Source organism: Symphalangus syndactylus, chromosome 19 (genome assembly GCF_028878055.3).
Source record: "Symphalangus syndactylus isolate Jambi chromosome 19, NHGRI_mSymSyn1-v2.1_pri, whole genome shotgun sequence".
NCBI lineage: Eukaryota > Metazoa > Chordata > Mammalia > Primates > Hylobatidae > Symphalangus > Symphalangus syndactylus.
In genome coordinates this window covers 41,672,155-41,699,514 of record NC_072434.2, presented here as the reverse complement: position 1 = coordinate 41,699,514, position 27,360 = coordinate 41,672,155, and the positions used below count along the sequence as shown (strand labels likewise).

At 41.1% G+C, this 27,360-nt stretch overlaps 1 protein-coding gene and 2 pseudogenes across 4 annotated transcripts in view; 1 reads left to right on the top strand and 2 right to left on the bottom strand.

Annotated features, from left to right (window-relative positions):
* The window catches only part of ZFYVE9 (zinc finger FYVE-type containing 9), a 202,677-nt gene that overhangs the window by 158,514 nt on the left and 16,803 nt on the right, over positions 1 to 27,360 (bottom strand). The window lies entirely within an intron of this gene.
* LOC129458885 (phosducin-like protein 3) lies at positions 10,213 to 12,011 on the bottom strand (annotated as a pseudogene).
* LOC129458884 (transformer-2 protein homolog alpha-like) lies at positions 21,730 to 24,382 on the top strand (annotated as a pseudogene).

Sequence of the window (27,360 nt, the reverse complement as noted above, 5' to 3'; positions counted from 1 at the left end):
AGTAAGACTGAACATGTATTTTTACTTTTTTAGCCTTTTGAATTTCCCATTCGATGACCTCCTGTTCAAATTCTTTGTCCATTTTTTTCTGTTATGATGTTTGCATTTTTCCTTAATGATTTGTCAGAGTCTTTACATATCCTGTGCATTAATCCTTTGGCTGTTAAATATGATGCAAATATTTTCTAGTATGACACCTATGCTCTGACCCATAGGCTGTCAGGTTTTGTTTGTGGCCAAATCACAAGGATGGCAGAATTGACTACTGTTTTGCCAAGAGAATTTCAAGTCCTGCTTTCTACTTTAAAAGGTTTGTAATTACTTAGATTAAGGGAAGGAGGTAGCAAATACTCTCTAAGCAACTGAGAGTATAAGCCAAAGGCTCAGGAGCAATTTCTAACTTATCTACCCTTGTCTCCTAAATACCTGGTACACGATCTTGTACATAATAGACTCTGGATGAACAAGCATATTTGAATGCAGCAAAATCTCCTTACTAGGTTACACACTTCTTATGGGCAATGATGGTGTCAAACTTACCTTGGTATCACTCCCACAATGCCTAAAAGTGCTTTTACACAGAAAAAGCACTCGAATGTTTTTATAGGATAGATTGCCATCTCTGAACATACATGAAAGTAGCCAAAGTAAACAATGTAAAACAAAGCAATCCCCTCCTCTAAGATTACACCCTGATTTGCAGCGGCATGTAGCTCTGCACAGAGTCTGATATTTGGGCCTCTTCCTCTTAAATTCACTGTGTTTCAGGTGTTTGTTCTAGAAAAAAAAAGCCCCTGCCAATTACTGTGTCCTAAGCCTGTCTAGGTGCTGTTAAGACCAAGTCCATTTAATATTTTTCATGTTTTAGTCTCTCTCCAAATTTCTTCTCACTACCATTATTTAACAATAAGTCCATTTCAGCACACTAGACACAGCTTTTGGGTCTCTGGATTTTATTCTTTTCCCATATACCATTCCCTGGTTGAGCTCTCCTTTGCTAAGTGCCGCTAGACTGGTTTCTTTCCAGGATATCACTCTTGGTGATCTAGGCTTACAGTTTCATGTGAAATCATGAGACAATGTGGTGTAATGGAAAAAGTGCAGGATTGTTGGAGCCAAATGATCTGGGTTTGAGTACTGGTTCAGACATTTACTAACTATATGACCTTAATAACCCTAAGTATCAGTTTCCCTACTTTCAAATGGGGATAATATCTAACCCATTTGGGTCATAGGACTGCAGTAAGGATTAGAAAATTAGATGACAATGCAGAAATACTTCATAAAGAATTCTACAAATATATGTCACTACTATATGAAATATGGCTCAAAGAAGTATCAGTAAAAGGGCTCCACCAGACAAGTCCCTTCATGAGGGCAAGTGTCTGACTGGGTCATGGCTGTACCTTCAAAGCCTGGCATATTTGTTGAAAGAATGACAGAATGAAAAGAGAACTTATCAGCGACCTTAGCCAAATTAATAAATCTCTGGGCTCCGGGTTTCAATTCCCTCATTTGTAAAGTAAGAACACTACCTCCCACCTCAAAAGATTGCTATGAAGATTAAAAGGAAATAATATTCATTGACTGGGCATGGTGGCTCACGCCTGTAATTCCAGCACTTTGGGAGGCCAAAGCAGGTGGACTGCTTGAGTCCAGGAGTTCAAGATCAGCCTGGGCAACATGGTGAAACCCTGACTGTACGAAAAATACAAAAATTAGCCAGGTATGGTGGCATGCATTTATAGTCCCACCCACTGGAGGGGTTAGGGGGCTAAGGCAGGAAGATCACTTGAGCCACAGAGGTTGAAGCTGCAGTGAGCTGGGATCATGTCACTGCACTACAGCTGAAGGAAGGAAGGAACGGAGGGAGGGAGGGAATGAATGAATATCCATGAAATATAATAGATATTTATCTATTTGCTTCTTCCTGTCAAGCCAGATATAGTTTATGACTTGGCTGTATAAAAAGTAGATGCTATTAATAGTTACTGACACAAATTCTTCTAGGGACAGTCAAGAAATATTACTATCATCTACCCTTTAATCTCAATAAAAATTAATATACTGACAAAGTGATTATTTAAGTACTTTATCTCAGCCATGTTTAAAGTGCTGCAGTTCACTGTGACTCACATACACACAGGCCCTTATGATGAACCACAGCCCCACTGCAGTCAAGAGCCTTCTCAGAGACAAGTGCTTCTTTATGTAATCCAGACATGACAATCTACTATTGATGAAACTGAAAATCTTTTAAGCATCTAATCCATATCAAAACAAGCTCCACTTATTGGTCACAGCACATGAGACAGAAACATTGTTTTATTTAGTTATCAACAGTATTAACATACAGAGAATCCAATCCATATTGTGCGTAATTTTGATGCACAATAAAATTAAAACCAGAGCACCTAACAGAGCCCCAAAGTACACTAAGCATAAACTGACAGAACTGAAGTGAGAAATAGACAATTCAACAATAACAGTTGAAGCTTTGCCACATCTACTGCAAGAATGAAAACAATTCTCAGCAATCAGGCTGAGAATTGTCAACATCATTCTGAAGAAACACACAGGTATTATGAAGGAACCCCAAGGTACCCTGCAGAGGGACATCAACGTAAAACACAATCTTGTTGGAAACAAAAAGTAGCAGCTCCAAGTTGTTAAGTGGTAGAAAAATGGGAACTGGTTACCATTTGCACTTTTTGTAGTCATGTACAGAACATGATCACTGGGCTTCCAAAATGAGGTCTATATATACTCACTTCTCATCAACATAGTTATCCAAGAGAATGGGTCTCAAAATTCAAATTTTCTTGGGTGAAAAATACATCTGCAGGTTTCAGAAGAGGCCAGGTGTTGCCTGTTTAGTATCTCAAGCCCAGGATACTAACACAATTCCATAAGGAAAGAACATTTTTCAACAAATGGTGTTGGATGTTCACATGCGCAAAAATGAAGTTGGACCTACCTCACACCATATACAAAAATTAACTCAAAATGGGTAAGAGATCCAAATATAAGAGCTAAAACTCTTCAAAGAAAACATAGAAGCAAATCTTTGTGGCCTTGCACTAAGCAATATGACACCAAAAGCACAAGTTAAAAAAAACAACAACAACCACCACCACCACCTAAGGCCAGGTGCGGTGGCTCACACCTGTAATCCCAGCACTTTTGGAGGCTGAGTGAGGCAAATCACTTGAGGCCAGAAGTTTGAAATCAGCCTGGCCAACATGACAAAACCCCATCTCTACTAAAAATACAAAAAATTAGGCTGGGCTTAGCACCTGTAATTCCAGCACTTTGGGAGGCCGAGGTGGGTGGATCATTTGAGGTCAGGAGTTAGAGACCAGCCTGGCCAACATGACAAAACCCCATCTCTACTAAAAATACAAACATTAGTCGGGCATGGTGGAGCACGCCTATAATCCCAGCTACTTGGGAGGCTGAGGCAGGAGAATCACTTCAACCCAGGAGGCAGAGGTTGCACGGAGCCTGGATCGTGCCACTGCACTCCAGCCTGGGTAACAGAGTAAGATCCTATCTAAAGAAAAAAAAAAAAAATAGGCTGGGCATTGTGGCTCATGCCTGTAATCCTAGCACTTTGGGAGGCTGAGGCAGATGGATCACTTAAGGTCAGGAGTTCAAGACCACCCGGGCCAACATGGTGAAACCCCATCTCTACTAAAAATACAAAATTAGCCAGGCATGGTGGTAGGTGCCTGTAATCCCACCTACTTGGGAGGCTAAGGCAGAAGAATCACTCGAACCTGGGAGGTAGAGGTTGCAGTTAGCCAAGATCATGCCACTATACTCCAACCTGGGCAACAGAGCAAGACTCCATCTCAAAATAAATAAATAAATAAATAAAAATAAAATAAAATAAAATAAGACAGTGGTGATTACCGCATGACTCTGTGAAAACTACTGAAAGTAATTCACAACAGAAAACTACTGAATTCTATACTTTGAACAGGTGAATTTTATGTTATGTGTGTATCTCAATAAAGCTATTTTAAAAACAAGAATTAAAACTAGAAATACTGTAATTCTGATCTGTCTGACCTTAACATGCGTATTCTACAATGTCCACCAGTCTACTATATAAACCAATGCAATTCATCTTCAATTATAAGATAGAAAAATTAGCAGCCAGTCCTCTCATACCTATAAATTCATTTTATAGGCTACAAAACTATGTTTTGTACAAAATTAACAAAACCATTATTTTTAATGAAATCATATTATTCAAAATATTCATCAAATGCCAATTCTAACTGTTGGATAAACTAGGCAATTTTATTCAAAAATTTTTTTAACCTATATTTTAGGTTCAGGGGTACAAGTGCAGGTTTGTTATATAGGTAAACTCGTGTCACAGGGGTTTATTGTACAAATTATTTTGTCACCCAAGTAAAGGCCTAGTACCTAATACTTATTTTTTCTGATCTTCTCCCTCCTCCCAGCCTCCACCCTCCAGTAGGACCCAGTGTCTGTTGTTCCCCTCTTTGTGTCCATGTGTTCTCATCATTTAGCTCTCACTTATAAGTAAGAACACGTGGTATGTGGTTTTCTGTTCCTGCATTAGTTTCCTAAGTGTAACGGCCTCCAGCTCCATCCATGTTCCTGCACAGCACATGGTCTCATTCTTTTGTATGGCTCCATAGTATTCCATGGTGTATATGTACCCATTTCCTTTATCCAGTCTGCCATTGATGGGCATTTAGGTTGATTCCATGTCTTTGCTATTGTGAATAGTGCTGCAATGAACATATGCATGCATGTGTCTTTATGCTAGAACAATTTATATTCCTTTGGGTATATACCCAGTAATGGGATTGCTTGGTCAAATGATAGTTCTGTTTTTAGCTCTTTGAGGAATCACAAAACAAGGGAATTGCTGTGGAAAGGAATCATTTTCCATAATGGCTGAACTAATTTACACTCCCACCAACAGTGTATAAGAATTCCCTTTTCTCCACAACCTTGCCAGCATCTGTTATTAATTGACTTTTTAACAATAGCCATTCTAACTGGTGTGAGATGGTTATCTTATTGTGGTTTTGATCTGCATTTCTCTAATGATCAGTGATGGTGAGCTTTCCTTCATATGCTTGTTGGTCATATGTATGTCTTCTTTTGAAAAGTGTTCATGTCCTTTGCCCACTTTTTAATGGAGTTGTTTTTCTCTCGTAAATTTGTTTAAGTTCCTTTTAGATGCTAGTTATCAGACCTTTGTCAGATGCATAGTTTGCAAAAATTTTCTCCCATTCTGTAGTCTGTCTGTTTACTCTGTTGGTAGTTTGCTGTGCAGAAATTCTTAAGTTTAATTAGATGCCATTTGTCAATTTTTGCTTTTGTTGTAATTGCTTTTGGTGTCTTCGTCATGAAATCTTTGCCAGTTCCTATGTCCAAAATGTATTGCCTAGGCTATCTTCCAGGGTTTTTATACTTTTGGGTTTTACATTTAAGTCTTTAAACCATCTTGTGTTGATTTTTGTGCATGGTATAAAGAAGGGGTCCAGCTTCAATCTTCTGCATATGGCTAGCCAGTTATCCCAGCACCATTTATTGAATAGGGAGTCCTTTCCCTATTGCTAGTTTTTGTCAGCTTTTGTCGAAGATCAGATGGTTGTAGGTATGGACCTTATTTCTGGGCTCTCTATTCTGTTCCACTGGTTTACGTGTCTGTTTTGTGCTAGTACTATGCTGTTTTGGTTACTGTAGCACTGTAGTATAGTTTGAGTGGGGTAACATGATGCCTCCAGCTTTGTTCTTTTTCCTTAGGATGCCCTTGGCTTTTGGGCTCTTTTTTGGTTCCATATGAATTTAAAAATTTTTTTTCTAGTTCTGTGTAGAACGCCATTGATAGTTTGATAGGAATATCATTGAATCTGTAAATTGCTTTGGATAGTATGGCCATTTTAATGATATTGATTCTTCCTAACCATAATCATGGAATGTTTTTCCATTTGTTTGTGTCATCTCTGATTTCTTTGAGCAATATTTTGTAATTCTCATTGTAGAGATCTTTCACCTCCCTGGTTAACTGTATTCCTAGGTATTAATACTTTATACTTTTTGTGGCAATTGTGAATGGGATTGCGTTTCTAATTTGGCTCTCAACTTGGCTGTTGTCGGTGTCTAGGAATGCTAGTGATTTCTGTGTTTATTCTGTGTCCTGAAACTTTGCTGAAGCTATCAGCTGAAGGAGCTTTTGGGCCAAGACTATGAGGTTTTCTAGATATAGAATCATGTCATCTGCCAACATGGATAGTTTTACTTCTTTTCTTCCTATCTGGATGCCCTTTCTTTCTCTTCCCTGATCTCCCTGGCCAGGACTTCCAATACTGTGCTGAATAGGAGTAGTGAAAAAGGGCATCCTTGTCTTGTGCCAGTTTTCAAGGGAATGCTTCCAGCTTCTGCCCATTCAGCATGAGGTTGGCTGTGGGTTGGTCATAGACGGCTCTTATTATTTTAAGGTATGTTCCTTCAATATCTAGTTTACTGAGAGGCTTTTTTGTTGTTGTTTTTTGGGTTTTTTTTTTTTTTGAGACAGAGTCTTGCTCTGTCACCCAGGCTGGACTGTAGTAGCATGATCTTGGCTCACTGAAACCTCCGCCTCCCAGGTTCAAGCAATTCTCCTGCCTCAGCCTCCCAAGTAACTGGGATTACAGGTGCCTGCCACCAAGCCCGGCTAATACTGTATTTTTAGTAGAGATGGGGTTTCACCATGTTGGCCAGGCTGGTCTTGAACTCCTGACCTCAAGTGATCCACCCGTCTCGGCCTCCCAAAGTGCTGGGATTATAGGCATCAGCCACTGCACCCAGCCAGGATGTTGAATTTTATCAAAAGCATTTTTTTTTTTTTTTTTTTTTTTGAGACGGAGTCTCGCTCTGTCCCCAGGCTGGAGTGCAGTGGCGCAATCTTGGCTCACTGCAACCTATGCCTCCCAGGTTCAAGCGATTCTCCGGTCTCAGCCTCTCAAGTAGCTGGGACTACAGAAATGCCACCATGCCCACCTAATTTTTGTATTTTTAGTAGAGATGGGGCTTCACCATGTTGGCCAGGATGGTCTCGATCTCTTGACCTTGTGATCTGCCCGCCTTGGCCTCCAAAAGTGCTAGGATTACAGGCATGAGCCACCGTGCCTGGAGATCAAGAGCCTTTTCTGCATCTAACCAATTTTATTTTTAAGAAAGGATTTAAAAGTGCTTAGCAATACTCTATATTAAAACTTCCAACTCAAACAGCATATCTTACTTATTTGGTTTATTAATTAGGGACTAATACTCTACAACTACTTAACAGAGCTAAGCAATAGAATTTTAGACATTCCTCAATAACATTTCCCAGGCTTATAATTTCACTTTTAATTTCATAAAAAATACACTAACCATTGATAATTTTGTCAGAATAAGTCTTTCCATAGGAATTTACAATTTTTTAGCATGGTGTGACATTAGAAAACTTGCTTAGCTTCTACCTGTTTTTTTCTCTTCTTAAATGAGGATAATAAAAATATCTGTTCCAACCCTTTGTTATGAAAATCAAAAAAGAAAGCACTCTGTAAGGTGTAATTATTACTCCCTCTTCAATGAAAAAGCTCAACTAGTAGGTATTAAATTGTTGAACACCTCTTAAGAAAAGCATAAACCTGGGATGAGTGTTGGGAAGTGGGGAGATAGTACTGCAATGGGGAGGCAGACCCAAAGGTTCCACTCCCAAGCAAACAAACAAAAAATGTTGTAGGTCATCAGATTTGCAAAACATTTTATCAATTCTTTTTTTGTTTTGTTTAGCTTAAAGATAGAGCCTCAGTATGCTGCCCAGACTGGTCTTGAACTCCTGAGCTCAAACAATCCTCCCCCTTGTCCTCCCAAAGTGCTGGGATTACAGGCATGAGCCACCATGCCCAGTCTTTGTTTTGTTTTTGAGATGGGGTCTTGCTGTGTTGTCCAGGCCGATCTCTAACTCCTGGCCTCAGGTGATCCCTCCTCCTCAACCTCCCAAGCATCTGGGATTACAGGTCACCGCACTCAGTTTCTCAATTCTTTTACACTGAACATTAGCAGCTATTTAAATCTAAAGGATGGTCATCTGGAATAATTGTCTTGGATAGTCAAGGAAGAATTTGTTTCTTTGCTGTTACATTAAGTATCTGATTGAGGACCCACCCCCCACCCCGCCACCCGCCACCCAAAAATGGAAAAGGCTGACTTCAAAATTATTTTCCTGGCCAGATGCGGTGGCTCACACCTGTAATCCTAGAAATTTGGGAGAACAAGGCGGGTGGATCACCTGAGGTCAGGAGTTCAAGGCCAGCCTGGCCAACATGAGGAAACCCCATCTCTACTAAAAAATATCCCCCCCCAAAAAATTAGCTGGACTTGGTGGCAGGCACCTATACTCCCAGCTACTTGGGAGGCTAAGACAGAAGAATCACTTGAACCCAGGAGGCAGAGGTTGCAGTGAGCCAAAATCATGCCACTGCACTCCAGCCTGGGCAACAAGAGTGAAAATCCATCTCAAAAAAAAAAAAAAAAAAAAAATATATATATATATATATACACATATATATATGTGTATATATATATACATATATATATATACACATATATATATATGTGTATATATATATATACATATATATATATATAAAACGACACTTGTCATTAAAGAAATGCCAAAAGGACAAATAGAACCATGAAATGACCTAATTTAAAGCTGCCAGCTAAAAAGGTGAACTATATCAAATCACCTGACCGTTGTGTGAATTTATGACATAACTCCATGATGTCCTCTCTGCAGCCCTACTCTACCTTACTGTGTCTTTTAAAAATTATTTTTATAAAAAGAAAAGCTCGGCCAGGTGTGGTGGCTCACGCCTGTAATCCCAGCACTTTGGGAAGTCGAGGTGGTTGGATCATAAGGTCAGGAGATTGAGACCATCCTGGCTAACACGGTGAAACCCCATCTCTACTAAAAATACAAAAACAAAAAATTAGCTGGGCGTGGTGGCGGGCGCCTGTTGTCCCAGCTACTCGGGAGGCTGAGGTGGGAGAATGGCATGAACCCGGGAGGCAGAGATTGCAGTGAGCCGAGATCATGCCACTCTACTCCAGCCTGGGAGACAGAGTGAGACTCCATCTCAAAAAAAAAAAAAAAAAAAGAAAGAAAAGAAAAGCTCTGACAAGCTTATACATTAAAGACACAGCTGAGGCTGGACGCGGTGGCTCATGCCAGTAATCCTAGTACTTCGGGAGGCCGAGGTGGGTGGAATGCCTAAGCTCAGGAGTTTGAGACCAGCCTGGGCAACATGGTGAAATCCTGCCTCTACTAAAATACAAAAAAAATTAGCCAGGTGTGGTGGCGCGCACCTGTAATCCCAGCTACTCGGAAAGCTAAGACAGGAGAATTACTTGAACCCGGGAGGCAGAGGTTGCAGTGAGCCGAGAGCGCACCACTACACTCCAGCCTGGGGAACAGAGTGAGACTCCGGCTCAAAAACAATCAAATAAATACATAAATAATTTTGAATAAAATAACTTAAAAGGCAAAAGTACAAACACAGGTCTCAATTTCCTCATACGTTCAATAAAGAAACTGGTCTAGAAAATCTCTTAGTTTCCTATGACTTCTAAAATTGAGTTTGAGTATTCTATATGTTGGTGACTGCTGTTCTAATAAGTTACAACAAACATATATCCCAAACATTCATAGTCTACTTAGCTGGTTTACTTCCCAATATATACGTTAATTAATTTTGAAACAATCTACTTTACAACATACTCAAAGTGCCTGGGTCCTCTGTCTTTTCAACCTTTCCCTTTTACAGCCTGTAAACATCCTCAACGTCTTTTGATAACAAACATTAAAACCTCTCCTTCAACCTTACATTTCCCTCTAATAACTGCCCTTTCGCCTTCCTTTCACAGCCACATTCTTTTAAAAGAAAAAAATTACTGACCCTTACTTACTTTCAATTCTTACTTCCAATCTACTAAAACTGCTCTGCCTAAGGTCAGCAATGACTTTCTAATTGCCAATCCTAATAGATAGCTTATTTTTATTTATTCACGTTTATTTAAAACTAAATATTTCTTTTTATAGTTATATGTCAAAAAATAGTGACTAGGTTTTATGGCTTACTTAAAATATAAATAAGGAAAATACACATGTGCCATACCAATAGCTGGTTTTAAATGAAATACTATAATTTTAAAAAGAGTTCCAAAATATTTAACAGAATTTCCAGCAATGATTATTTCTTTTTTTTTTTTTTTTTGAGATGGAGTTTTAATCTTTGTTGCCCAGACTGGCATGCAATGGTGTGATTCAGCTCACCACAACCTCTGCCTCCTGGGTTCAAGTGATTCTCCTGCCTCAGCCTCCTGAGTAGCTGGGATTACAGACATGCGCCACCACGCCCGGCTATTTTTGTATTTTTAGTGGAGACAGGGTTTCTCCATGTTGGTCAGGCTGGTCTCGAACTCCCAACCTCAGGTGATCCACCTGCCTCGGCCTCCCAAAGCACTGGGATTACAGGCGTGAGCCACTGCGCCCGGCCCAGCAATGATTATTTCTAAAATGTAAAGATTTGAAACATAATTTGTACAAAACTAAAAATCAGAAGAATTCATTCTTACTTTTTCCTTTTTTAAAAAGTCCAGACAATTTGTCACAAGAAAGTGATAGCAGCTGCAGCCTCAGTCACCCTCGGAATCACTGTCCGTCTTCATGGGGACAGAGAATTGCACTGAGGACAGCAATATATCTTCAACTGGCTTCTTAGGGTTTTCCTCCAGGTCCATCTTAATTGCTCCAGATTCAGACAGTTTTCACTCCAACTCATCTCTTGTCAGGTTCATGTCGCCAAACACCAGAGGACCAATAAACTGAGCCTTGATATCTCCTTCCAGGTAAACAAATATCATGGGCAGATTCTTATCCGGATAACTAGGTATGCAGGTTGTTGAAATGGCTTTGATAAATTTGACATCAGGAAACTTCCTGGCAACTCCACTGAGGTGCTGATTTATCAGGGCAAAGAGGGGAATTCCTTGTTTGTAAATGTGCAAGACGACCCACAAACCCTCACCGGCTTTGGTAACTTCTTTTTTTTGAGACGGAGTCTCGCTCTGTCACCCAGGCTGGAGTGCAGTGGTGCAATCTCGGCTCACTGCAAGCTCCGCCTCCCGGGTTCACGCCATTCTCCTGCCTCAGCCTCTCCGAGTAGCTGGGACTACAGGCGCCTGCCACCACGCCCAGCTAATTTTTTTTTTTGTATTTTTAGTAGAGACGGGGTGTCACCGTGGTCTCGATCTCCTGACCTCGTGATCCGCCCGCCTCAGCCTCCCAAAGTGCTGGGATTACAAGCGTGAGCCACCGCGCCCGGCCGGTAACTTCTTGAACATAATCCTTCGCTGAGATCTCCAAAACTTCTTCAAATTTATGCTTCAATTTAGTTACTTTCCACTCAGCCAGTCTCTGCTGTCTGTACATTTCAATAGCACGTTCATCCTCCTCATTAAACTTGTCTTCATGATCCTCCAGCTCTTCCGAAGTCATATCTTCCTATGTTGTCACGACTGACTGCTGGAGGATGCGCTGCTCCTCTTCTGCCTCCTCTTCCAATTCTTTCAGACTTTAAGGTGCCCTTTTTGTGTAAGATATCATTCCATTCAGTGTCTGCGTTGGGGTCCCGCATCTTGTTTCCAATTGCTCAAGCCAGCTGTGCCCCCTAATAGACACTTTAAATCCTTTTTATTTAGCCTATCCACAGGAACACTCCTTTTTAAAACTCTCCTCCTCTGCTCCTATAAAAACTTGATACTTTCTATTGATTTTCCTCCTTTTCTTTCTGTCTCCTTTTGTGGACTTTATTCCACTGTGTCACTTAAATGTGACTTTTTTTTTTTTTTGAGGCACAATCTTGCATAGGTTGGAGCACAGTGGCATGATCTCAGCTCACTGCAACCTCCACTTCTCGGGTTCAAAAGATTCTCCTGCCTCAGCCTCCCAAGTAGCTGGGACTACAGGCATACGCCACCACGCCCGGCTAATTTTTGTATTTTTAATAGAGACAGGTTTCACAATGTTAGCCAGGCTGGTCTCGAACTCTTGACCTCATGCAATCCGCCCGCCTCAGCCTCCCAAAGTGCTGGGATTACAGGCATGAGCCACCACGCCTGGCCTTAAATGTGACTTTTATCCAGTCTCATGTTCTCTCTCATGACCTCTTCTCTCTTCACTCTACATGGTTTCACTGGATGATCTCATTCACCCTTGTGGCTTTAACTACTCCCTAAAACCTAGTATGTCTTCTGCACTCCATCACCTCATCTAAGCCTGAATGATACACTCAATCATCCAAACCTAGACATCTAAGAACCACTCTACCCACCAATCAATCCTAACAATTCAAACCCTAAATATCTCTTGTGGCCAGGCACAGTGTCTCACATCTATAATTCCAGCATTTTGGGAGGCCACGGAGGGAGGGCTGCCTGAGCCCAGGAGTTCAAGACCAGCCTGGGCAACAAAGGCAGCCCCTGTCTCTATAAAAAACAAAAAAATTGGCCAGGCATGGTGGCACATGCCTGTGGTCCCAGCTACTCAGGAGGCTGAGGTAGGAAGATTGTTTGGGCCAAGAGGTCAAGGCTCCAATGAGCCATGATCACACCACTGCACTCCAGCCTGGGTAACAGAGCGAGACTCTGTCTCATAAATAAGTAATTATCTCTTGAATCCATCCCTTCCTATCCATTCTAGATGTTACTACTCTAATTTATATTATCTTCCCTGGCTTTGTTTTCTTCAAGTTTCCCCAATGATAACCTTGTATCCATTCTGGCCCTCGTTCAACCCATCTGCTACACAGACAACAAAATAATCTTTCTAAATCTTCAACCAAATAGGCCGGGTGAGGTGGCTCACGCCTGTAATCCTAGCACTTTGGTAGGCCGAGGCAGGTGGATCACAAGGTCAGGAGTTCGAGACCAGCCTGGCTAATACGGTGAAACCCTGTCTCTACTAAAAATACAGAAATTAGCCGGGCATGGTGGTGGGCACCTGGGTCCTAGCTACTCAGGAGGCTGAGGCAAGAGAATCACTTGAACCCAGGAGGTGGAGGTTGCAGTGAGCTGAGATCGTGCCACTGCACTCCAGCCTGGGCGATAGCGCGAGACTCCATCTAAAAAAAGAAAAAAAAAAAAAGCCCAAATATGCCCAAGTAGCCTACTTTTTTTTTTTGACACGGTGTCTTGCTCTGTCACCCAGGCTGGAGTGCAAAGGCGGGATCTGGGCTCACTGCAAGCTCCGCCTCCCAGGTTCATGCCATTCTCCTGCCTCAGCCTCCCAAGTAGCTGAGACTACAGGCGCCAGCCACCACACCCAGCTAATTTTTTGTATTTTTAGTAGAGATGGGGTTTCACCGTGTTAGCCAGGATTGTCTCCATCTTCTGACTTTGTGATCTACCCGCTTCGGCCTCCCAAAGTGCTGGGATTACAGGTATGGGCCACCGTGCCCGGCCTATTATTTTAAATTCTTCATTGGTTCCCCATGCCCTGCAAAAAAAAAAAAAAAAAAAAAAAAAAAAAAAAAAAACAAACAAACAAAAAAAACTACTTTTGATAGTATATGAAGTCTTTCATAATCTAGCTCCTATGTCTAAGTATCTACTTCACCTCTTGCCCTCAATTCCTTTCAGCCTACAAAACTAGCATAACACACTATTTGCAATTCCCCAAATTAGATAACATATGTTGCTCCACATACTGCCACATGTTTGTGCCCAGGTTTTCCTCTGCTTAAAACGCCCCTCTCATCTTTATCCATCTGGAGAACTGCTGTTAATTTTTCAATACTAAACAAAAGTGTCACCATTTCAGTCAAGCTTTCCTCGATCTCTCCAGATGGAACTGATCATCTTCACAGAATTCGGTGTATTTACTCATTTACATATTTGCCTTCCCAACCAGTCCTTTAATTCCTTGATGGCACAGATGTCTTATTCCTTTTTCTATATCTAGCACTTAAGCACGGTCTTGAGAGAGTACATGGGTCATGTATTAGACAGATCTCCCAGACAAAAAAATCAACACAGAAACATCAGACTTGGGCCGGGTGCAGTAGCTCACGCCTGTAATCCAGCACTTTGGGCAGCCAAGGCAGGTGGATCATGAAGTCAGGAGTTCGAGACCAGCCTGGTCAAAATGGTGAAACCTCATTTCTACTCAAAAATACAAAAATTAGCCAGGTTGGTAGCTCATGCCTGTAATCCCAGCTACTGGTGAGGCTGAGGCAGGAGAAGTGCTTGAACCTGGGAGGCAGAGGTTGTTGGTGAGCCAAGATTGTGCCATTACGCTCCAGCCTGGGTGACAAGAGCGAGACTCCGTCTCAAAAAAAAAAAAAAAAAAGGAACATCAGACTTAATCTGCACTATAGAACACATGGACCTAATAGATATTTACAGAACATTTCATCCAATAACTGCAGAATACACATTTTTATCTTCAGCATGTGGATCGTTCTCAAGCAGAGACCATATGTTCGGTCACAAAACAAGCCTTAAAACATTCAAAACCATGGAAATAGTATCAGGCATCTTCTCTGACCACAGGGGAATAAAATTACAAATCAATAACAAGAGGAATTTTGGAAACTATACAAACACATGGAAATTAAACAATATACTCCTGAATGGCCAGTAAGGAAATTGAACATTTTATTGAAACAAATAATAATGGAAACACAACATGCCAAAACCTATGGGATACAGCAAAAGCAGTACTAAGAGGACAATTTATAGCTATAAGTGCCTACATCAAAAAAGAAAAACCTTCAAATAAATAACATGATGCATCTTAAAGAACTAGAAAAGCAAAAGCAAACCAAACCCAAAATGAGAAGAAAAGAAGTAACAAAGATCAGAGAATAAATGAATTTGAAAATTAAAAAGAAAAAAGAAAGAAATGAATTCGAAATGAAAACAACACAAAAAAATCAATGAAACAACACAAAAGATCAATGAAACAAATGTCAGTTTCTTTGAAAAGATAAGTAAAATTGACAAACCTTTAGCCAGACTAAGAAAAAAAAAGAGAAGACTCAAACGAAATCAGAGATGAAGAAGGACACATTATTACTGATACCACAGAAATTCAAAGGATCATGAGTGGCTACTAGGAACAACTATAATATGCCAGCAAATTAGAGTAAATGGGTCAATAAGTGTCAAATGAATAAATGAATGCAATGGATTTACAAATATTAGTATGTTCATAAATTGTTATAGAAACTAAGAGGAAACAATTATTACAGCTTAGAATTATCTGACAAGACTTCATGAAAAGCTTTGAACTGAGTATTAAATGAAGATAGGAAGAATTTTTTAAAAAAGAGCAATAAAATTTTTCAAAATCTTCTTAAGTAAAATCTACAAAAGGTCAAAACGAATTCTTGGCTGTTTCAATGTATATAACTGTTACATCATATAACAAGAATGTATTCCTGCAGGAAAAAAATTGAGGCTTACTGATTGACAAATCCATTCAACAAATGTATTAGCTTACTATAGGCCTAGATCAAGTTGAAAATAAGAGGATAGCAAGGAGTTAGGGTACAAATACTTCATAATAGCAAGTTTTGGGGTCAAATCTCATTACAACATAATTACAATAAAAATCTCCACATAATTCATATTTATATAAATATTCACTCAACCAATACTTGAGCACCTGGTTACTGTGTTCCTTCAACAATCAAGGGTACAGATTAAGCCCTCTATTATTATAACATTTTTAAATAATTAAGTCAGTTAAACACTCAGTGGAGTTTATCTAACAAGGTTGTTGAATTTGAGTATAAGCACTGGAGATGAAACAGCAAGTAAACAGGCAAAACCTGAGCCCTCGCAGAGATTACATTCTAATGGATGGAAATGAATGATAAACAAGATAAACATGTAAAACATATGATATGCTAGATGACGGGTTAAGACGAAAAATAAAGAAAGAGAGAGGAAAATTTGAGGGTTATAAATTTATTTTATTTTATTCGGACAGTGTCTTGCTCTGTCACCCAAGCTGGAGAGCAGTGGCACAATCATGGCTCATGGCAGCCTTGACCTCCTGGGCTGTGGACCTCACATCTCAGCCTCCCAAGCTGGGAGTACAGGTGTGTACCACCATGTCTGGCTAGTTTTTTTGTATTTTTTGTAGAGATTGGGTTTTACCATGTTGCCCATGCTGGTCTCAAACTCCTGGGCTCAAGCAATCTACCCGCCTCTGCCTCCCAAAGTGCTAGGATTATAGGCATGAGCCACTGCACTCGGCTGCGGATTTACAATTTTAAATAAGGCAGCCAGAGAAAGTCTCACTGAGTCACATCGAGATCTGCATGTCAGGGAGCAATCTTGGAATTCAGAGGAAGGTAGTTAAAAACAGAGGGACAGCAAGAACAAAGCAGAGATTAAGGGAGGGAAAGAGTAGCAGATGATAGGAAAGGAGTTTCCAGGGGGGTCAGATTAGGGTTGGCCAACTGCCACTTATTTCCAGCAAAAATCAATACAGCAAAATTTCAATACATTAAAAGAAACCTGATACCTCATCTAGAATTTGCTTTTAAAGAATCTAATCTGGCTAGGCGTGGTAGCTCATACCTGTAATCCTAGTACTCTGAGAGGCTGAGGCAGGAATATTGCTTGATCCCAGGAGTTCAAAACCAGCCTGGACGACATAGGAAGACCTTGTCTCTACAAAATAGTAAAAAATTAGCCAGGCATGGTGGTGTGTGTCTGTGGTCCTAGCTACTTGGGAGGCCGAGATGGGAGGCTTGTTTGAGCCTGAGGTCAAGACCACAGTGAGCCACAATCAAGCCCCTGCACTCCAGCCTGGGCTACAGAGCAAGACCCTGTTGCTTTAAAAAAAAAAAAAAAGGGCCAAGCACAGTGGCTCACGCCTGTAATCCTAGCACCTTGGGAGGCCAAGGCAGGCGGATCACCTGAGGTCAGGAGTTTGAGACCAGCCTGACCAATACAGTGAAACCCATCTCTACTGAAAATACACAATCTAGCCAGGTGTGGTGGCGTGCGCCTGTAGTCCCAGCAACGCAGGAGACTGAGACAGGACAACTGCTTGAACCTGGGCAGTGGAGGTTGTAGCAAGCCGAGATTGCACCATTGCACTCCAGCCTGGATGACAGAGTGAGACTCTGTCAAAAAAAAAAAAAAAAAAAAAGACGACAAAGAGGAGGAGGAGGAGGAGGAATCTAATCTGTAACACAAAGTTAATTTGTTTCTATTTTCAAATTTGCTTTACGACAGATTTTAATAAGTTTTCTTAAATAAGGAGTATACTAAATGAAAGCAGTCCCTCCTAACTCCTAAGGAAGCCCCAAATTTCACACAGAAACCACTCTATGGTCTACACAATGACAAAATGCATATAATACTATAATGCAACTTACTTCTAACTCCTTTCAAAGCCTGCTGAAAATATTTCACTAATCCTAAATATATTTGCCTTTTCTCCAAAAAGCTACAGAAACAAAGATTTTTGCTGCAAGCATCTCACAGGATCTGAATGTTCCAAAGATCAACTGTGATTCTACTGTCTGCCCTCTGAGAAGTCATTGCTTTGGACCTGGTATCATGAAGGCTCTCTTGAAGTTATCTTCAGTTCATCTGCTTGTTGCCGTGACTTTGGATATGCAGAATCAAGAGTATTACTGTACTCTTGATTAGCTTCACATCAAAATTAAAGCAATGACAGTTGATGATTTGCATGTGCTTTCTGATGAGGTGTTTCTGAGAAGTGGGTGTCCTGTAACCAACGTGTGGCAAGATTTGTATACATTTTTGTACTCTACAAGTGACTGTGGCATCATATATCAGGGTAAAAGGGTAGGTTATTTTTACATCTATGCTAATATTCACCTCTAGAACGTTACCAAGGCGAGGATTCATATGTATCTCATGTGCTGTTGAGTGAAATGGGTCTTCATGGCAACCTGCAATTTCATTTATCCATCCAAGGCAGGCCAAATCACTGGCTTCGTCCACTTACCAAGACTACTGCTGAAACACTATCAAGTGCTTGAAATCATGCTTCAAAGCTTAAAACGTATTTTTCTTATTTATCCACCAAGATTGATGGGGTCAAGGAAGTACCTAACATTAGATCATTGCACATCCTATGCCTCATTTTTCTTCAATGGGAAACAGAAGGTGAGCTATGTAACGTCATATACAGAGGAACTGCAGCTGCCTGAGGACTTAGAAACAAGAGGCCTAAACTATAGCAATCCTGACAATGGCAGAGTTCTTACTGATAACATGTGTTTGTATTAATCTGCAACTTTAATAAAGCAGACATTTCTTTTTATGACTCCTTTTGCAAAATGTTTTTTAATTATATTGGAATCATATTCAATACATAATTTTTATTCTGCTAATGGGACTTATTTTTTATAAAGATCAATTGAAAAAAGATTTGTTCAGAGTAAGTAAGTATGAAATGCAAGCCTTAAAACATTTTTTTTTTCTTTTCTTAAGATCTGGTGTCACCCAGGATGGAGTGCAGTGGCATTATCACGGCTACTGCAGCCTTGACCTCCCCAGGCACGGGTGATCCTCCCACCTCAGCCTCCAGCTGGGACTACAGGTGCGTGTCACCATGCCTGACTTTTTTGTTTTTTGTAGAGATGGGACAAGATGTTGTCTAGGCTGGTCTCGAACTCCTGGGCTCAAGCAATGCTCCTACGTTGGCCTCCTCACACTGGGATTACAGGCATAAGCTACTGCACCCAGCCTAAAACTTTTTTTTTTTAATCATCAGGGTAGAATTAGTATATATAAGCAAACAATAAAGTGTTCAGATGAAAAATCATGAAGGATATAGATTAAGCACTGTATTATTAAAACATTTTTAAATGATAAGTCAGTTAAACACTCAATAGAGTTTACCTAACCAGGTTGTTGAATTTATAAAAACTTTTAAACAGGCTAGGTAATCTTATGAGGTGAAGCGCAGGTTGCAACATTCAAACAAAAAATGGGATGAGTTCAGATTAGTCCAGTGGTTCTCAAATTGTAGTCCACAGACTCGTGGGAATCCACATCTTAGTATGTATGCCCTTTTCACCATGTTGACAACTGCAGTGAAAGCACAATAGCAATGATGGGTAGAACTGCTTGCACCTTAGCACTAATCAAGGCAGCAATACCAAACAATACTGGTAGTCTTATTCTTCACTGCCATGCACTCTCAGTTGTTCTAAAATGTCAGTTTCACTTGACTGATGAAGCAATAAAAATTATTAACTTTGTTAAATCTCAACTCTTGAGTAAAGCCTTTTTAATATTGTGTGACAAAATGGAAATATGAAGAAGGCACTTCTACTGCATACCAAAGTGTGACGGTATGCAAACTCACCCCTTTTTCCACGTAACTACTGTTGCCTCAAAGAATAGAGGGCCTTAAAACAGAGCACAAATAACAGGAGAGTCAAAGAGGAGCTAAGTAGGATACAAGATATGCTTCCAATCCTCCAATAATTGATGACACAGTCTAGAAGACAAATTTGCTGTTATTATTTATATGCCCATCTCTTCAATGATTGTTCTGACAATTGCAATCACTTTGCCATGTTCTAGGAACTATGCTGATCACTAACTATTGAATTGAACCTGAAATAGTAAACTTTTCTGTCAGAAGAATTCAGAGTTCTAAGCCAACGGTTCTAAACTCTTAACAGCAAAACCTCTATTAACAGCAGAATCCCAATAGGAGCTCACAGAAAAGTGCTCTGATTGAAGCAGCATATAGAAAAGTTCAGATACACACATCCCATAAACTTGCCTTCTATCTCCCATTTATCTATTCTCAATGGTGATTCTACAGGCCATCTAATTCAATCATATTTTCCCCCAGGTCTCAACTGATTTATTCTGTTCCCTTTTATACATACACATGCATGTACACACACAACACTCCCTCACAGACTGTTCAGGGGTCCCATTATCCTTCCCCTTCCGTTTCTCTAATTCATATTGAAAGATCTCAGTGAGGCCCCTCCACCAAACCACTTGCCTTTTTCTAATGATCTCTTTCTTTCTTGTCTAATTACACTGACAGTTCCTCTGAAAATGGTGAAGGTGGACATTTTCTTTTGTTTCTGACTTTAATAAAAATTCTTTCAGTATTTCACCATTAAGCCTGATATGAGTTTCTTATTATATTTATATAATTAAAAACAAGACAGACAGTGGGGTTCCTTAACATTATTGTTACTATTGTTCAATACCAGCCTACTCTTAATTTATTTTCTGGATTTCTTTTTTTATTGTGGTAAAATATACATATTTACCATTTTAGCTATTTTTAAGAGGGTGCAATTTGGTGGCATTAAATATGTCCACACAGTTGTGCAACCATTACCTCTATCCATCTTCAGAAATTTTTCATCTTCCCAAACTGAAACTCTCTACCTATTAAACAGTGATTCCCCATTTCCCCTTCCCCACAGCTTTGTCTCTACAAACTTCCCAATCATATTATTTTACTGCTAAGAATCTCAAATCCTGAAAGGCTGAGTCACTTTTCCAAGATCACCCAGCTGATTACTGGCAGATAAAAGCCAAAAGCAAGCGCTTACTTAGAAAGGAAAACAGCAATCATCTATAACCAAATAGCTTCATTTCCTTTTCTGCCTCAATGACTTGTTAGCCTTAGTCTAGTGCATGTCTGCAAATGATGGATGGATGGATGGACAGACAAAGATATATACTCATTGTCAACTGGGCGCAGACAGACAGACAGATGTATAAAGATATATACTCATTGTCGGCTCAGTGCAAACAGATAGACAGATAGATAGATGTATAAAGATATATACTCATTGTCGGCTTGGCGCAGTGGCTCATGCCTGTAATCCCAACACTTTGGGAGTCCGAGGCAGGTGGATTACTTGAGGTGAGGAGTTCAAGACCAGCCTGGCCAATGTGTTAAAACCCCGTCTCTACTAAAAATACAAAAATTAGCTGGACATGGTGGTGCATGCCTGTAATCCCAGCTACTCAGGAAGCTGAGGCAGGAGAATCACTTGAACCTGGGAGGCAGAGGTTGCAGTGAGCTGAGATCATGCCACTGCACTCCAGCCTGGGCTACAGAATGAGACCCCATCTTTAAAAAAAAAAAAAAAAAAAAGATATATACTCATTGTCTTTTAAGCAATAAATGTAGAAATTCAGTCTGGGCAACATGGTGAAAACCTGTCTCTACAAAAAAAAAATTAGCTAGGTGTGGTGGTGCACATCTACAGTCCCAGCTACTGGGGAGACCAAGGTGGGAAGATGGCTTGAGCCTAGGAGGCAGGGGTTGTAGTGAGCAGTGATTGAGCCACTACACTCTAGCTTGGGCAACAGTGAGACCCTGTCTTTAAAAAAAAAAAAAAAAAAAAGTAGAAATTTGGGTCATATTCAATATGGTCAATTTTTAACAGGCTGAATAGTGTTGACCATAAATATCTATCCATCTGAAGGCACATCACCAATGGCATGGCCTAGAGCTTGATTCTTGGTCTTATTTAACATTTTTTTTTTTTTTTTAATAATTTAGATGAGGTCTCACTATGTTGCCCACACTGGTCTTAAACTCCTGGGCTCAAGTGATCCTCCCAAAGTCCTGGGATTACAGATGTGAGCCACCACGCCTGGTCCTGTTTAACATTTTTATTAATGATTTGGATGTGGCCATTTATGGCACAATAATGAAATATGTGATGGATATAAAGAAAATTATGACAGCTGAATCTGCTGGATCAAAGAATCAGTATTCGAAAGATCTAACCAAATTAGAATATTAGAATACTAAACTAAATCATCTCTAATAGACCTAAACTAAAAGAAAATTAATAAATAAAAATAAAATAGGTCAGCACCATTTTGCTGGAGCCTGCAACCGAGTGGGAGTGGAGTGGAGCGGCCATTGTTGCCAACTCTTTCCTCTCTCCCACAGTTTGGTCAGCAGGTTGATTAGGCCGTTGGCCCTCAAGCCAAGACTTGTCTCATATTTAATTCTGGGGAGCACCTCATAGACATGAGTGATGTAGAGGAGAACAACTTCAAGGGCATAGTTAATGTTCATGAAGAAACTGAAGAGTTTTTTCTAAGAATGTTGAAGATAAATCAAGATAAAAGAAGGCTAATGGAAAGTATTAAGGATCAGAAAGTTAAAATTGAATGGGGGAAAAAACTGAACAGAAGATTGGTCAGATAGAAGCACTTGAATTTTTTTAAGGCTATTTTGAATTGTTTGAATTGGGGAAGAATACATAAAGTACAAAAAGTGAAAAACTCAAGAATGAAGAGAAGTAGAAGGCAAAGGTGAAGTAGAATTAAAATAATCTGGAAGAATAAATGGGTCCTAAGTAAATGAGTCTTCACTCTCAGTCAAAATCTCCAACAGGAACTCCTGCTCGTGTAAAATTGAAGAGATGATCAGGATCTTGTAGTCCTTCAAGAGTTTCCAAACACTCTGAATCCCATTCTCGATCAAGATCAAAATGTCAAGGAGGCATTCTCATCAACATTACACACTTGATCCAGATCCCACTCTCGATCCAGATCCCACTCTCACAGGAGACGAAGTAGCTCATATATACCAGAATACTGACAGCGAAGGAGCCGAAGTCATTCTCCAATGTCTAACCGGAGAAGACATACTGGCAGAAGGGCAAATCCAGATCCCAACACTTGCCTTAGAGTGTTTGGCCTTAGTTTGTACACAACAGACAGAGATCTTCGTGAAGTATGTTCTCGATATGGAACTTTGAATGGTGCCAGTGTGGTTTACAATCAGCAAACTGGGCGATCTCAAGGATTTGCTTTTGTGTATTTTGAGGGAATAGATGACTCAAAGGAGGCTATGGTAAGGGCAAATAGAAAGGAGCTGGATGGCAGAAGAAATTCGGGTGGATTTTTCTATTACCAAGAGAATGCACACACCTACACCAGGCATCTATATGGGCAGAACAACTCATAGTGGTGGTGGCAGAGGTGGTGGTAAAGGCGGCAGTGGAGGTGGTCACAGACGTCGAGATTCTTACTATCATAGAGGATATGATCGTGGATATGACAGATATGAAGACTATGATTACCAGTACAGAAGATGATCACTTTCTCCTTATTATAGTCGATACAGATCACAATCAAGATCTCATTCCTACAGCCCAAGACACTATTGATAATGAAATGGTTGCAATGAAGGACTTTTTTTCCTCTTTATTTTCTTTTTTCTCTCCTTTTTAAAATTCTGGATGTCCCCAAGCTTCTGATTCTTCCTAGTCTTTAAGAAAAAAAATTTTTGGTTTATTTAGTATCTACATTATACTCCTAAAGATGTAATTGTTGTCATTTTGAGTAAACATCTTGAGTATCCTTCCTTCCTTCCTCCTTCCTTCCTTCCTCGCTTTCTTTTCTTCTTTCTTTTCTTCCCTCTGTGGCCCAGGCTGCAGTACCCTCGGCTCGCTGCAGGCTCCCGTGATTCTCCTGCCCGGGCCTGCGGGCTGCCTGGGATTGCTGGCGCGCGCCACCACCCCTCCCTGGTTTTTCTCCTTTGGCTGGAGGCGCAGTTTCGCCATGTCGGCCAGGCTGGTCTCCAGCTCCTGACCTCGAATGGTCTGCCTGCCTCGGCCTCCCGAAGTGCTGGGACTGCAGACAGAGGCTCGCTCACTCGGTGCTCGGTGTTGCCCGGGCTGGAGTGCGGTGGCGTGGTCTTGGCTCGCTGCAGCTTCCGCCTCCCAGCCGCCTGCCTTGCCCTCCCAGGGTGCTGGGATTGCAGCCTCTGCCCAGCCGCCGCCCCGTCTGGGAGGTGGGGAGCGTCTCTGCCTGGCCGCCCATCGTCTGGGTTATGAGGAGCTCCTCTGCCCGACCGCCCCGTCTGGGAGGTGAGGAGAGCCTCTGCCCAGCGGCCACCCCGTCTAGGAAGTGAGGAACGTCTCTGCCTGGCAGCCCATCGTCTGGGATGTGAGGAGCGCCTCTGCCCGGCCGCCCCGTCTGGGAAGTGAGGAGCGCCTCTGCCAGGCCGCCCCGCCTGGGAAGTGAGGAGCGCCTCTGCCCGGCCGCCCCGCCTGGGAAGTGAGGAGGGCCTCTGCCCGGCCGCCCCGTCTGGGAAGTGAGGAGCGCCTCTGCCCGGCCGCCCCGTCTGGGAAGTGAGGAGCGCCTCTGCCCGGCCACCCATCATCTGGGATGTGAGGAGCGCCTCTGCCTGGCCGCCACCCCGTCTAGGAAGTGAGGAGCGTCTCTGTCTGGCCGCTCCGTCTGGGAAGTGGGGAGCACCTCTGCCTGGCCGCCCCGTCTAGGATGTGGGGAGCGCCTCTGCCCGGCCACCTCCTCTGGGAGGTCTACCACAGAGGCCAGAAGCAATGTGGGGGCTGGACGTGGTGGCTCACGCCTGTAGTCCCAGTACTCTGGGAGGCCGAGGCAGGTTGATCACTTGAGGCTAGGAGTTCGAGACCAGCCTGGCCAACATGGTGAAACATGAAAAATACAACTGACAAACTGACAAACCAACCAACCAACCAAGCGACAACAAAACAGGTCTACCCTGGAGTCGTACTCCAATTTTTTCTGTTTCCCTCCCTTTCTGATCCTTTATCCCACTTTCTTTTTCTTCCTCTTCCTTCTCCTTCTTCTTTGTCAAATAGAGGATTGAGTTATTATCATTGATCCATACAAAGTCTCTCTCTCATTTATTTTCTTTAATTCCCACCCCCCATTTCTATTCCCCGTCTTCCCATGTGCAACCTTCCTAATATGTTTGATATGCATCTTTTTGTTTGTATGTACTTTTAGAAAATGTTTATTGTTTTGTGTGCAAAAAAAAAAAAAAAAAAAGAAATACCCGAGCCTGGGTAATTTATAAAAAAAAAAAAAAAAAAAAAAAAAAAATCTTGAGTATAAAAGCAACCCTAGTGTTATACTCTGTAAATTTTTTTTTTGCTTTTACTAACATAAACTCCTAGCTAATCAAATAAAAAATTATCTTTTTAAAGCTTCTTTTGTGTTAGATATTGTATTAGAGATCTGCATTTATGAATAACTCCTTTTTAAACTTTCTTTTGAGGAAGACAGTAACATATAAAGTAGTTCAGTCATGTCATGTTTGGGGTGGCATGGAACAGTCAAGTAGTTAAGTGCAGAAAGTTTGAAGCTATAAAAGAAAACACTTGGACATTTCTTTTGAAGAATGGAATTTTTGAGCCCTAAAAATTAAGTCATTTTTTTAGAGATAAAAAGCTTGCAGACTCCTATGAAACATGTATTTAAAATACATCTGTTAAAACTTTGGCTAGGCACGGTGGCTCACACCGGTAATCCTAGCACTTTGGGAGGCTGAGGCAGGCAGACTACCTGAGTTCAAGAGTTCAAGACCAGCCTGGGCAACATGGCAAAACTCTGTCTCTACTAAAAATACAAAAAATTAGCTGGGCGTGGTAGTGCCTGCCTGCTGTCCCAGCTACTCAAGAGGCTGAGGCAGGAGAATCGCTTGAACCCGGGAGGCGGAGGTTGCAGTGAGCTGAGATCGCGCCACTGCTCCAGCCTGGGTGATAGAGCAAGACTCTGTCTCCAAAAAAAATAAAATACATCTGTCAAAACTTAAAAACTAAAGTGTGATTTCTTTGTTAAATTTATTGAAGTTTAAGTATTCCCTTAATCAGTGAAGGACAACCCTTATTTATTACCTAGAGCAACTATATAATTTGCTGTTAGAAATTTTGGTATTGGAACTATGGATAAGCAGGTTATCATATAGTATAGAATCCTCAGAAAATACATGTGGGGAAAAGTAGTCTCCTTTCAAATAAAAGTTCATTTATTTGAAAAAATAAAATAAAAAGACCCAAACTACTGAATTGTCTGTTACAGAAAAAGTCATCAGGAAACAGGGTAATGCAATCTCAAACTGTGCTAGAAAATGTCCAGAATAAGGAGAGTGGGGATTACAATGTTCTATGCTATACTGATCAACTGCATGGTTCATTTCAACCAACATTCCCTGGACACCTACTATGTGCCAGACCACACTGAAATATTGTTTTCAATTTCAGTTAATATTACATATTAACAAATAAAAACATATTCAAGAGAAAATAAGAAAAATGTCTAAAAGGTTTTTATTCATAAAGAATCAAAGCAACTTAGAAAAATGTTACCAAGGCCGGGCACGGTGGCTCACGCCTGTAATCCCAGCACTGCGGGAGGCTGACGCAGGCGGATCACGAGGTCAGGAGATCAACACCATCCTGGCTAACACAGTGAAACCCCGACTCTATGGACTATTCCTTTGAATGTATTGGTAATGTGAAGGTCATGAGAGAAGCACATGAGGCGTGTCACAAGGGCTGGGGTGTCAGCGTGGTGGTTGGAGTAGCTGCTTCAGGTGAAGAAATTGCCACTCGTCCATTCCAGCTGGTAACAGGTCGCACATGGAAAGGCACTGCTTTTGGAGGATGGAAGAGTGTAGAAAGTGTCCCAAAGTTGGTGTCTGAATATATGTCCAAAAAGATAATGTTGATGAATTTGTGACTCACAATCTGTCTTTTGATGAAATCAACCAAGTCTTTGAACTGATGCATTCTGGAAAGAGCATTCGAACTGTTGTAAAGATTTAACTGAAAAGAGAAAAATAAAATCCATCCTATCGTGATGTGATGGGAGCAGCTTAACAGGCAGGGAGAAGCGCCTCCAACCTCACAGCCTCGTAGAGCTTCACAGCTACTCCAGAGAATAGTGTTATGTGTGTAATTCATGAATCTCTATAATCAAGGACAACGATAATTCAGTCATGAACCTGTTTTCTGGACGCTCCTCCAAATAAATAATTGCTAGCTTATTAAGGAATATTTTAACATACAAGTAATTTCTACAAAAGAAAAAAAAAAAGAAAAGAAACCCGACTCTACTAAAAATACAAAAGAAATAGCCGGGCATGGTGGCGGGCGCCTGTAGTCCCAGCTACCCAGGAGGCTGAGGCAGGAGAACGGCGTGAACCTGGGAGGCGGAGGTTGCAGCGAGCTGAGATCGCGCCACTGCACTCCAGCCTGGGTGACAGAGCAAGACTCCATCTCAAAAAAAAAAAAATAAAGAAAAATGTCATCAAAATCATCCTAACAATAATACCTAACATTTGCTTATTACATGTGGCAGCCATGGAGGTATGTCGCTTACATCAACCTTTAAGAAATAACTTTCCAATAAGCTTCTAGGTGCACAGTTAGCCGACAGCCTCCTACTGCAGTCCCTTCAGGATGCCCAGCTTTCAAGCTGAAGTCACACTCTTCCTGG